Source organism: Cavia porcellus, unplaced genomic scaffold (assembly GCF_034190915.1).
Source record: "Cavia porcellus strain 051 isolate PalLab524CR breed Dunkin Hartley unplaced genomic scaffold, mCavPor4.1 scaffold_22, whole genome shotgun sequence".
In the NCBI taxonomy this organism is placed as follows: domain Eukaryota; kingdom Metazoa; phylum Chordata; class Mammalia; order Rodentia; family Caviidae; genus Cavia; species Cavia porcellus.
The window spans coordinates 14,617,224-14,629,968 of record NW_026947505.1 but is presented as its reverse complement, the minus strand read 5'-3'; the positions used below and the strand labels follow the sequence as shown (position 1 = coordinate 14,629,968).

The following is a 12,745-nucleotide window of genomic DNA, read 5'->3' as shown; positions in this document are numbered from 1 at the left end:
TGAATTGTTATTTCTTGATTTCTTGTCATTTTTAAAAGATCTTTCCTTTCCTGTTCACTGGCTGCAATCTTGTCTTTGAGGTCCGAAATTCTATCTTCGCATTCATTCAGGTGGTTTTTACAACTTTCAGCGGAGGTTTTGATTTCCTGTATATGTCTTTGCATCTGTTTTATATATTCTGTTTGTTTCTTATATTGTTCATCCAGAGATTCTATCCTTTTGTTTAGTTCCTCCAGTTTGTTAGCTGTGTCTTCTTTAGATATGTTCAGCATCTCCTTCATTTCTTTTATTATTTCTGCTTTTACCTGATAGATTATTTCTAGTTTGAATTCCTTCAAAGCTTCCCGGAGCTGCTTCTTTATTTCTGTTACTATTGTTTCAGGTATTTCAGGTATATGGAATGTATTTACTTCTATGTACATGGCTCCTAGGCTTTCTTGGGATGGGTTGGATGCTTGAGATTGCATTTTGGTCTTTCATTTTGTCATTTTCCTATATTACTGTGTTTCAAGTGTTGTTCCAGAGTTTCCCCTGGTCGTGTTGTAAATTGACTCTTATGTCCTGGGCTCTTGGGACTCCTCTGGTAGTAGCTCCCTCCTTGGGCAGTGGAGCCCTTGGATTAAAAGAGGCTTGCCAGGCTCCTCTCAGTAGACCTAAAGCCTCCTCAATTTACACAGTTTCCCCTTCTGGTAGCAAAGCTCCCCTGAGGGATAGAAGACTACCTGGTGTGGTCCAGGCAATCCCAAATCCTGTTAAGCCCAGTATAGTGTGGCTGCAAGCCCATTAGGCCCCCAACCCCCTAGAGCAAGGATCTCATAATCTCCCAGGGATTGGATGTTTTGTAACAATCCAGCTCCTTGGATGGCAAAGCTCCCCAGGCTTATCAAGGTTCCTTTATGGCCTAAGTAGGCCTCAAACCTCCTCAGCAGGACTGCTCCTTCCTCCAGGCAGTGGCAGTAGTGCTGGTGCTCTCCAGATCATAAGAAGGTCACAGGCGAGGTCAAAGCAAGTTTCAGCAGCTCAGCCCAGCTCCCTCCTTCCAGCCAGCAGCTGTGGTGTGCTCCTTGGCCAGAGGAGGTGATGGGCTGACCTGAGTCCCCTCCGCTGGGCTGGGCCCTCTCGTCCAGGCTGGCAGCAGTTGTAGTGTGGTCCCCAGGCGGGAGAGGCGGCAGGCAGGGCCGGACTGGAGTCGCCTCCGCTCAGCTGGGCGCTCACCTTCCAGTCCGCAGCGGAGGTCTGTCTTTGATTTTTTAAAACTTGCACACAATATGCTATAGTTTACCTTTTTTTTTTTTCAGATTATAAAAATTTATCTTGTCAGTTATAAAAATTATTTAAAATTTCCTCTTTTTAATTTTATTCTTCCTTCTGGAATTATCAATAGTATACACAAACACACAGCATATCTATGTACATACACACACTCATACATATATACATACACATATTTTCTTATTTTGTGTTTTCTAGTCTTAATCTATCTCTTTGTTTCTCTCATATTTATTACTTATTTATGTAGGATACTTTTTAGAAAATTGGTATGGATTTGCCTCCCAGCTAATCCATTTTCCTTATAAGCTGTTTGTAGTGTGCTATTTAAACTATATCAAATGTTTAATTTCAATAATTATATATTTTTTCTTTGTGTGACTTACATGTCTTTAGTTACAGTTGTATTCACACTTGGAAGAATACTTACCTGATTACTTTGTGGTTTTTGTGATTCCAAGGTAAAGATCCTGTGTTCTGACTTTTTCTACTTGACTCTCGAGCTGTTGAGAACTGTGCAAACTCCTTTCTGCGAAATGTGCTGGCAGATTCCCACATTTCTGCCAAAGTGAGGGACGTTGCAAAAGTACTTCTCAGTTTGGCACCAACAAGCCAGTGCCTCAAAGTAAAGTCCTCAAACTCCCTGGATCGTGCCTATATCTACATTCCCACAGGATACATTTTCCTCATTCACAGCTGACCATTTTCTGGTATTTGGATATTGCTTCATGTATCATTTTATTGACACTGTCCTCCAAGGAGCACCAGTTGGCAAAGTGAGGGAGCAGGATTCTCTACTTCAGTGCTCCAAAGTCTTTTCTTCTTTGCTTTCTAGTCTCAAAACACAAAGGGCCAAAGTGCCCAGACCAACCAATGTTCTGAAGGCTGGTTGAATTCACTGTGTAAGGCACATAGACCTGTGACTGGCACACAAAAACCATGAAATGAAAATGCTTGTTAAATAAATATATAGAAAATGGCACACAAAGTAAGCAATGAAGAACAGGGCCATTTTTACCTAGAGAAATGAATGACATTTTGTTGACATTTTGTTGGAATGAGCAAAAGAACACTAGGTAGACTTGTTTACTCAGTTGTAGCAACCCATGCAGGGATGAAAGATCCCCAGAAAATAAGAAAAGACAAAAGTTGGGGTGGGGTAGAGCCCTTATCCTCCTTATGGGAGGAAAGGAACTGCTCAACCACTATAGTACCTTTATTTATATACTCCATACACTTCTGAAAAAGAATGTCAATTTCAACACCACTTCCCAGAAACTTGTTTGCCTGGCATGCCTGGGCCCCTTGCCTTCTTGGTGCTGCAATGACTTGTTCACATAGCTTATTTTGGTCTCTCTGTTTTTTCTGGGCTGCCTGTGCTTTGGCCCCAAGCATGTGATCAATCTCCAGCTTTAAGGGCTCCCTACGCTCAGTTTCCAAATATTTGACAAGAAGTAGAAATAGATTTGCTGTGCATGGGCTCACTGAGCAGGATTACAGTTAGTCATTTAGTAAGTACAGCAGCCATTGTTGTGATTATGGAAAGCATCAAGAATGAAAATGTCATCATCTGGTGGACCTTTTCTTCCTGTCTCTCTCTCTTTCCTTCTCTTTCTGTCTCCCTTCCTTCCTTCTTTTCTTCTTTACAAACTTTGATGATCTCCTGTATGTCAATTTTTATCCAGTCTTCAAAACCAGCATCATAAAGTTTCTAAAATAATTCTATTTTATTCATGTGATTTCATAATACAGAAGTAGTGAGATTTATTTAACCATTCCTCTTTTGGAGAGTAAATTCTAGGTCTTATGAATGATAAAAAGTCAACATGATATTTTAAAGAAGGCTTCACTCTTGGCCAAGGTGGCACAGACTCTAATCCCAGCTACTGGGAAGCTGAAGCAGGATCAACAGTTCAAGGCCAATTTGGGCAACTGAATGAAACCTTGTTTCAAAAATTAAAATAAACAAAAGTGTTGGGTATGCAGCCCCTTGATTGAGCCCTTCGGGTTTGATCCTCACTACTGCTACTACTGCTACTACTAGCCATACACAGAACAAAAAAATCTGCTACATTGCACTAATGGATTAATAGAATTGCCAAACATTTATGATTTTTTTTCAGTACTAAGGATTGAACCTAGAGCCTTCGTACCGAGATACATCTTTTTATTTTATTTGTTCATGTTTTTAAATTTTGAGACAGATCTCGTGAAATCACTGGATTGCCTAGGCTGGGTTTGAATTTGAGATGCCTCAGCCTCCCAAATGCAGGTATGAGCCACCATACCCCGCACATGAATAAGTTTATAAGGTTTCTGATGTTTATTTTCAACTTGCTTTCTGGAAAAGCTAGACTCTTTTTTACTGGCCATGCATATCACGATTGTCTTGTTCTTATAATTTCTATTTTGGTTTTATTTCTGATAGTTTTAAAAGCATAAATTTGTGTTCATAATCTGTATTACTTAAATAAACTATAGGTGTTGCTCCTAAAATATGCACTACATTTATCTTACAAAGTCGGAGGTGTAAGGAGTCACCAAATTGTTGGCCCTTCAAGTGTTGTTATGATAACTTGTCATATTCTCATGGTGCTTCCATTTAGCTTTCTGCTTGTTTCTTTTGCCAGAGAATTCATACTCATGGCTTCATCTGCAATCTGTTTGAAAGCTGTGCTGCTTTAGGTGACAACTATAACTGCTTTTTGTAGCAACAGACATAGAATCTAAAAGTAAACCCATATTCTATTTCTTCTCCTATAAAATCTTATCTTCTTAGAATGAAAGCCTTTGTGATTGATCAGAAGTGTCGGCCTAGAGTTTCAAGGCCTCTGTTCAAGCAGCCTCCAAGACTTCGTTGCTGGACTGCAGACATGCAGAGCTGATGCTGCTGACCACTGCACTGTGCTGCTGTGCTTGCTCCATCCCATGCCTGGTTCAGGGTGGTTCTGTTCCCTGGTCCCTGCTCAGGGAGAGCGTTCTCCACTCTCCCTGCACATTCCCTGCCACTGCTATTATCCCACCCTGGGAAACCTCCAACGCTCACTCTATCATGTAAGATGCTGTACCTGCTGGATAACTGAGCTTACAGATTTGTACAGAAATGCACTTTTCTAGCTGGTAGGTTTTGTTGTGTAAATCAAGGCTCTTCTCAGAGCCTATGTGCTCCGAAGGGGTGGTTGGAAGAGGTACTTACTATCTCTTAGGAGATGCAGTGAGACCTGGAAGAGTGCATCACCCTTCCTGGCTCTCCCCTTCCTTTCTGCTTTCCTTGAGCAGCTTTCCCCTGCAGAGCCTTTCTGTGTTTGAATCTTTGAATATGGAAGGGGAACTTTCGAAACTGTGAGCCAGAGTAAATCTGTTCTCCCTTAAGCTGCTTTTTTGGGCATTGTGTTTCAGTGATGAAGTAAATGATTAGGACACATATATTATACATGTATATTAATACCTATTGCATGTATATTTGTGGGCCCTTAGAGTAGTATTTGGATTGTTTTTGTTTATGTTTTATCTTTGTTATTCTGAACTTATATCATTAGTTGTTTGTTACATTTTATAACAACTAGTACAAGCACAACCAGTACTATTACACGTATATCATAGGCCTTTAGCAAATACTTGTTGATATAATTTGAATTTTAAATTTTACCCCCAAAGTCCATGTGTTACCAGTGTGATTCCCTGAATGGCACTTTGCGGAGGCTGTGGAACTTTTGGAGGTGACAGTGAGTGTGAACTCTTCAGATTCTCACTTTGAGAAAAAGTTCTCAAAGGGGATTGTGGGATCCTGGTCCCTCGCTCAGGGAGTTATGAGACACTTGTTCCTCCCTCAGGAAACTATGGGACACTGGTCATTCCTCAGGGAACTGTGGGACAGTTGTCCCTGCCTCAGGGAATTATGGGACACTGATCCCTCTCTCAGGGGATTATGGGACCCCTGTTCCTCCCTGAGGAAACTGTGGGACACTAGTCCATCCCTCAAGTGATTATGGGATCCCTGTTCCTCAGGGGATTGTGGGACACTGGTCCCTCCTTCAGGGGATTATGGGGCCCTAGTTCCTTCCTCCTCAGGAAACTGTGGGACATTGGTCTAGTCTTCAGGGAACTGTGGGACACTGGTTCTCCCTCAGGGGGTTATGGGATGTCTATTCCTTCCTCACGAAACTGTTGGACCTTAGTTCCTCTCTCATTATGTGACCCCTGTTCCTTCCTCAGGGGATTTTCGGACACTGGCCCCTCCTTTGGGGAATTTTGGGGTCCTGGTTCCTTTCTCAGGAAACTGAGACACTAGTCCGTCCCTCAGGGGATTGTGGGAAGCCTGTTCCTGCCTCAGGGGATTGTGGGGCATTAATCTCTGCATCTTTTACTTTTATGTTTGACTCAGGAGGTAAGCAATTTGCTCTCCCTACAGTCCTTGCCTTTGCCATCCAGCACTCCAGCAGAGGCCTGAAAAGAAATGGGTCTGACCTATCTTAGACTAGAACCTCTAAAACCATATATGCAAATCTTTTCTCTTTATTGGTTAATTTTTTCAGTTTTTTAAAACTACTGACAGAAAGCTAGATAACGCATTCCCTAACTAAACACAAGTAAGTTTATTACATGGTAAAAGATGCATATTTTGCAATAATGAAAAATTGAAATGTTACAAATAGGATAGAAAGATACAAATGAGGTAGAAGGTTGTAAGAAGAATAACTGTGGCCTAAAAATAGAAACCTCCGTTTTCCCCTTTGGCTGTTGCAACATTTTAGATTATTTCAACAAACACAAAATAAAACAGGATCTGATAAATTTTTAAGAAAGAGAAAAAAATAAGTTACAAACAAAAAACTGATTTTATTAATGAGCCCAACATAAGCAGCAGTTTAAGGCATACAAAATGATATCAAACTGGTCCAAGATGTAGGACTCAAGCAAATAAGATAGTAGATTTTACTGTACTATGTAGTTAATACAATACTGAAACCAGAATGCAGGGTTATGTCCCAAGTGATGGAAGAATGAAACAAGGTAGAGGAGGTAGGGTGCAAACAAATTGATTTCAAAGATGCAAAGGCAAGGAAACAGAACACTTAGTTTAAAAGCAAGGGGGTAGAGCTCCCACCAGCCAGAAGGGGGTTCTTGAGCAGGTTACCCATGAAGGCTCTCTGTCTAGGAGTGTTTAAAGGGATTAAAAGGGAGCTTGGGCTGTTTCCCAAGCTATCTCATCTCTACCCTATTGGACACTACTCACTTTTCAGCGTCTCATCTATGTACTGCCCATGAAGGGACCACACATTGTTGAGCCAATGGCCTTATCATGCCTTGTGGGCCTTCCTGACTGCTACAGGGCACCTGGCTATGTGTTTGTAAGATCCCTAGTGGGGAGGGTGGTGGTGCAGTAGACTCCATCCTGGGCTTCCTGACTCCATTTGGTGCTGCTGTTCTTACCACCCAATAGAATCTTAACTTCCATCTCAGTGTTTTTCAAAAAGGCACAGAAAACAAGTCAGGCATACTGATGAGCAAAGACTGCTACAGTGTTCACATCTTCAATTTAACACAGAGATTTCTAGTACCACTTGATTCCCCAAAAAGGAGCCCAGGCATGTTAGGGAAGCTTGAAGATGCTACTTGGGTTAGACTAGATATTGCATGGCCTACTACAGAGTTATGCAGCAGTCTGGAGGGCTGTGATCAATACTGTGCAATGCAAGTTTTACTCATGATTGTTTATAAGTCATCCCTGTTTCTGATATCCATTCTGTGACTGTACTTACAACAGATTGCAACTGCTCGCCTACTATCTTTTGTTTTAGACTCCGTGGCTCTCAATAGAAGAATCTAATTTGCTTTTGTATTATTGAATACTTAGTAGTTTCTTATCAGAAGCATGCTCATTAATTATTCAAGTTCTTACTCTGAGGATCCTTGGCCTTCTAATTTACCTGATTTCATATTTGTGCTTCCATAAAACCTGCATATACCTCTAAGACAACCTTTGCTTGTTTAAAAGTTTGTCTTTTGTTGACTGTTAACACAGGGTAGGGTCTTCTTTTTATCTTTCATTCCTATCCCAAGATATTTCATCAATATTATGCTTGAATAAATCAATATAAGTATGCATGTGTTAATCAATGAAAGCAAACTCTATAATGGGCTGAGATATGTGATAAACACTGTCCAGGATAAAGAATCAGTGTTTACATATGCCAGTTTATGCAGCCTACTGATAAGATTTCAGGAATTTTGTGAGCCGGTTGATACCACATTGCTGAATGGAAACTGGACATGATAAAAACAACAGACCCTGGAAATTGGCAAATGCTACAATCAGATTTTGCTTTTGCTACTGTTTTGTTTTGTTTTTTCTTTTCCAAGAATCCAGTTGTAAAACATTTCCAGCACCCCATGGTCAGAACCTTTGTCTTAGGTCAGATGTTGGTACAAGTTCTGGTTTGAAATAAGGAAAAAGATCCAGCTGCACCACAGCTGTTTTAATGCAGATCCAGGTCGTTTACCATACAACAAGCTCTCTCTCCATGCAGACAAATGCAGGCACTGAGCCTAGAGACTCTAATGCTCTGTAAACTGAGTTATCTATACTGGGTGCCTTACTGACGAGCACTGGCTCCACATTTGTTCCCCTTCCTTACCTGGAAGAAAAGACCAGAGAGTATTATCTGGTGGGCCAGTTATTTGTAATTCCATCCCAGTAAGAGTGATATTTTGTCAGCCTGTACTTCACGTTCTCCATTTTTCATATCTGAATTTCAGTTCCTGAGTAAAGACATGATCTTATTCTCATAAAGTAGATCTAGCATGAACTTTAGCTTTCAAAAAAAAGCAAAAAAAAAAAAAAGTTAGATCCAAGATTCAATATAAGAAGAAAGTTATAAGGCAATGCAAATGAGAATCCTAAAATATGAAGAAAATTGTAGGTATATTGTGATAAGCAAATATGAGGTTTGCCAGTGTACTGTTGCAATTATGGCCAGGTGACTATGTCATTAATTCATTTGACTGTGTTGTCAAACCTACTAAATGCCAGGCTCTGTACTAAATACATAAAATCCATTGCTGTAAAAAGTTGCTAATGTTGCCTTCCTTCATGGAGCCTGTAGTCATGGGGTGTCTGTCAGTCAAACAAGTATTCCAAAGGAACAGGACAATATTTCTTTTTCAAACCAGCATCTTCTGCCAAAACCCAGAAGATGCCAGTTCTGCCATGTAACTTCTAGGAGATTTATCTTTCTCAATTTCAAGTCACATCAATTGTAAGAGCATTCATGGAACTTCAGAGAAGAAAACATCGAAACCTGTGACGGGGTTTTGTGAACCCTTCTGTCCAAACAATCGCTGTCATTTAAAGATTGTAGCTTACTTGATTCAATGGGCTCCCTATTCTGTCTTTCTGTTGGTCAGAGAAAAATCATCAATAAGCATAAATCTTTATCTCTTCTTTTAGAAATCCTTACCTCTTGATAGTGCCTCTATCCTTCCAAAAGAAATTGGCTTCTGTTTTTACATCTTCATTAAGACAGTCCTTGCTAATTGCTAAGTTTCCTTTGGGATTTCCTCTCCCATTACTTGTTTCTTAAAAGTATTCAGAAAGGGTCCTTATCTCCATGTATTTTTTTGTTTCCTTTTCTTTAAATAAAAAAAAAGATTAAAAAAAGGAACTCCTTTTAAAAATCATGTTCAGTTTTGTTTTTTTGCAATGCAGTTTTTAAGTTTAGCTTTTACACTGACAAAAAATGCATACTTTTATCATATACAAGGCTAAGTTTTGAAATATTAGAAGTTGTAGAATGAATACCTTGAGCTAGTTAACCTGTAATTCAAAAGTCCTGTAATCAGGACTTTTTGTGGTGTGAATACTTAAGTATCATATAGTAACTTTGAAGAGTATATTGATTTTTGTTTTTGTTTTTGCAGTGCTCCAAATCAGAACCAGGACCTCATCTATGCCTAGATAAGTGTTCTACCACTCAGCCACACCCGGTTCTTTTCGCAGTAGGTAAGATAAGGAATCAGCCTAGGTGTACATGTATACGTAGATAGATGAAGAAATGTTATGGTATAAATAAAAGTCTCATCATTTGCTGATGCAAAATAGAGCCAACTGGAAGACCTTATGCTAAGAAAAATAAGTCAAATACCTAAGAACAAGTGTCATATTTTTCTTATTTGTGGCACCTAAAATATTCTGCAATGTGAGTGCAAGTATCTCTATCACATGTTAGTTTTATTTCCTGTTTTATGTACAAGTAATGGGATTACTAGATAATACGGAAAAATCATTACAATCTTAGGTAGTTTTCTGTGTGAAACTTATGCTGTTTATTATGTATTTACTTTAATAGTTGTAAATCAAACTTCTCCCCTTAACTCCAAAGAAGCTATTAAATGTTTCCCTGATGTTTTCTCCTAAAACTTAAAAATCAACATTTGCAGATGAAACTTTATCTTGCCTTGAAAATCTTCTTCTCTTGACTTTTATACTGAGTTAACACTGAACTTCTGTGATTGGTCATCAGCACTGAATATTTCCCTCAGTTTATGCAAGTCCTCGGGCTGGGAATCTTGCCTATCTAAAACAGAGGGCAAAATTCTGAAACCAAAGCTCCTTTGCATTAAGAACACAGACCTGTGTCTTAGTTTGACCGTTGAGATCTAATGTATTCTATATAAGCATCATGAAAATGTTGGCATTTTGTAAAACACCAATTATTCCTTGCTGAAACAGTGTTAGATTATGAGTTTATTTGATGAATTATCTTATCAACAGGCCTTGGACCTGTCATGCTCTCTAAATTGCATGACAAACAGTGACAACAGCAGGAATCTGGCATCACTAGAGGTTGTGCAACTAATCTTTCTCTGTGGGACTGAGGGTATCAGTTTGGACCAGAGCGGCATGCCCTTCATAATTTACCTTTTTCTCATCAAAGCTGGATTCAGGACAAAATTATAAAAAAAAGAACACAGTGTTAGGAAAACTGAATGAATAGAATTCAAAAGATATTCTCACTTAATAAAGCAATTACAGTAGTAAGAAATCGGCTTTGATGAACCTTTGGTCAGAAGCAATACCAGCTTTTCAGTGAAAGCCCATGAGATTTTTCCCAGAAGAGAATCCACACGACTGTCACTCTGTGTCTTGTCCCATTACACTGAGGACTGTGCAAAATGAGAGCTCTGCAGCTTCTGCTCATTTGTGAAATGGAACAGGCTGGGGTCTCCATGAAACAGTACCCCAGTGTCTTCAAAGCTTAGTCTTGGAGCTCTAAACTGGCCTCTATTGTGAGGCTTTGAAATGAAAAAAATGATGGAAAAGACTGTCTAAAGAATTATTCTAGCTGATGTGGAATAAAAAGGAAGAAGGAAAAATTTAAATCTAATCTAGTTTTTGTGTGAAGGTAACAAGTTATCCTATGTGGCCATTGTTGTTTTCCTAGTATCTTGCTCTGAAGTTCTCTACCAGTTTCACTGTTTTGTTTTGATTGGATTTATTCTGGTGTTTGTTGTTGTTGTGTCTTATTTTATTTTCAATAAAATTAAAAAATTTAAAAACAAGTATTTGTAAGCATTGCATCCATGAAGTCATTCATGACATAAATTATTAAAAGGGGAGGCAAGCTTCAATTCATACTTTAAGGAAAATGTTGAATATATATAGAATTTATTCAATGTTCCTGTTGTCTAAAACAATCCTTAGTACAACACCTCCCCTTGAGTTTTACCACCTCAAGCAGATTTTGTAAAATGAGAACTGAAGGAAGCCAGACATTGTCACTGAGTGAGATCTCACATGTTATCAGGTCAGATCATCCCTGGATAAATCTGATAAGGCCCTAACTAGAGAAATGGGGAGAGACAATCACAACTTTTTGGAATGCTGGCACCATTCCCGTGGGTAAGATGATTTCTCAGCAGCCCTCACCTTTGGCAGGACATGTGTACAGCACATTGCAGCAATGGCCTCCTAACAGGTGTTACAGCCATAGTCCAAGGCTGACACAACCCAGCCCACAGAAAAGCCATCTACTTCCCTGCCTGTGAAACATCTTGATGCCCAGAAGCACTGCCACCCTGGAAAAGCCAGAAGCTTCATCTATGTAATGTCCGGAGTGTGTGTGTGTGTGTGTGTGTGTGTGTGTGTGTGTGTGCATGTGAGTATGGGTGTGTAACTTTAGTCCAGTACATGGTAATTCTGCCTATGTTATGTCAGTCCTACAGATTCCTTCTCATTTGTTTATCAAATAAAGTGTTGCTTTTCTGTTTTTAAAATTTTGTCAGCACATACTTAGTCTACATGCAGTTTATGTTCATCTGGGAGAACAGGTACATGTGTATAACACAGCTTGCTTCTTTTTCCACTTTTAGTTACTTATTTTAGTTCTGTCTATTGGTACATGTGTAGTATGTAATGTTCACACTGCTTGTGGGAAGTTGGTACCTTTCCATAACACATCTCGATTCCTTTTTCATATTCTTTCCTATCTCTCTTTTCCTGCTCCACCCATCTCTTGATCCTCTGCCTTTTTAATGTGTGGTTGCAATACCAAATGTTTACATTCTTTGTGTAGAGTCCTTATGTGTACACAAAACATCCAGCTTCTTTCACCACCCTCTGGATCCCTGAATCTCTTTTTTTTTTATTTAAGAGGAAAAAGAGAAAAACACAAAACAAAACAAAGCAGTGTAAGGTTACACATAATACAGAACTACAAAAAAAATAACAGTAAGAAATCACCTGTTAATAGATTACATATTATCATCTTGGAAATAGTTGCTCAAATGACAGTATCAAAGAATACAAAGTAGACATTCAAACAGAGAGACTGCAAACAGCTGTGTTCAATGATCCAAAAACATTAATATAGTCAGCTATTTAACACCCCTAAACACACTTGCTGTTATATCCGTTAGAGCTCTTTTTTTTTTCCTCCCTCTCTTTTTTACAACAAAATTTACACATTTTGGATTTTATTACTCCTTAGTTCTTATTACTTTTTTTTTGGGGGGGGGGAGAATAAAGTCAAATATGGCAAAACAAAGCTGTAAGTCAAAACCAAGGATAGACATAGCACATGATGTAGAACGGAGTACAAGGTTATTAACAATGGTTATCAACGTTGTCTCTTGTTTCCTTAAAAGGAATTGTCTATCTCATTAGATATTATAAAGTTGGACAAAACAGTGGAGAACAAGACCAATAAAACTTAGGCATTGTGAACATTACAGGACTTCCAAAGGAGACAATAGTCAAACCAGAATGGGCATCTTTGTGAATCTTATTGCCTTCAAATTAGTTGCCTATACCCTCAGACTTGCTACTATCGCACAGAATGGAACAGAGTCCAATCAGTCAAAACAAGATCGTGGGAGTATTACAGGACTTCAAAACAAGTTAATAGGAGATTGAAAAGAGTTACTATTATATATCCTAATTTTTTTAATTTTTCCCTTAGTTAAAATAAACATAAGA

General features: G+C 39.0%; 1 long non-coding RNA gene across 1 annotated transcript in view; it reads left to right on the top strand.

Moving 5' to 3' along the window:
* The window catches only part of LOC106026054 (uncharacterized), a 66,404-nt gene that overhangs the window by 32,094 nt on the left and 21,565 nt on the right, over positions 1–12,745 (top strand). The window contains exon 2 of the long non-coding RNA XR_010042118.1: positions 9,190–9,271. This is a non-coding gene — a long non-coding RNA (uncharacterized LOC106026054). The remainder of the gene's footprint in view (positions 1–9,189; positions 9,272–12,745) is intronic.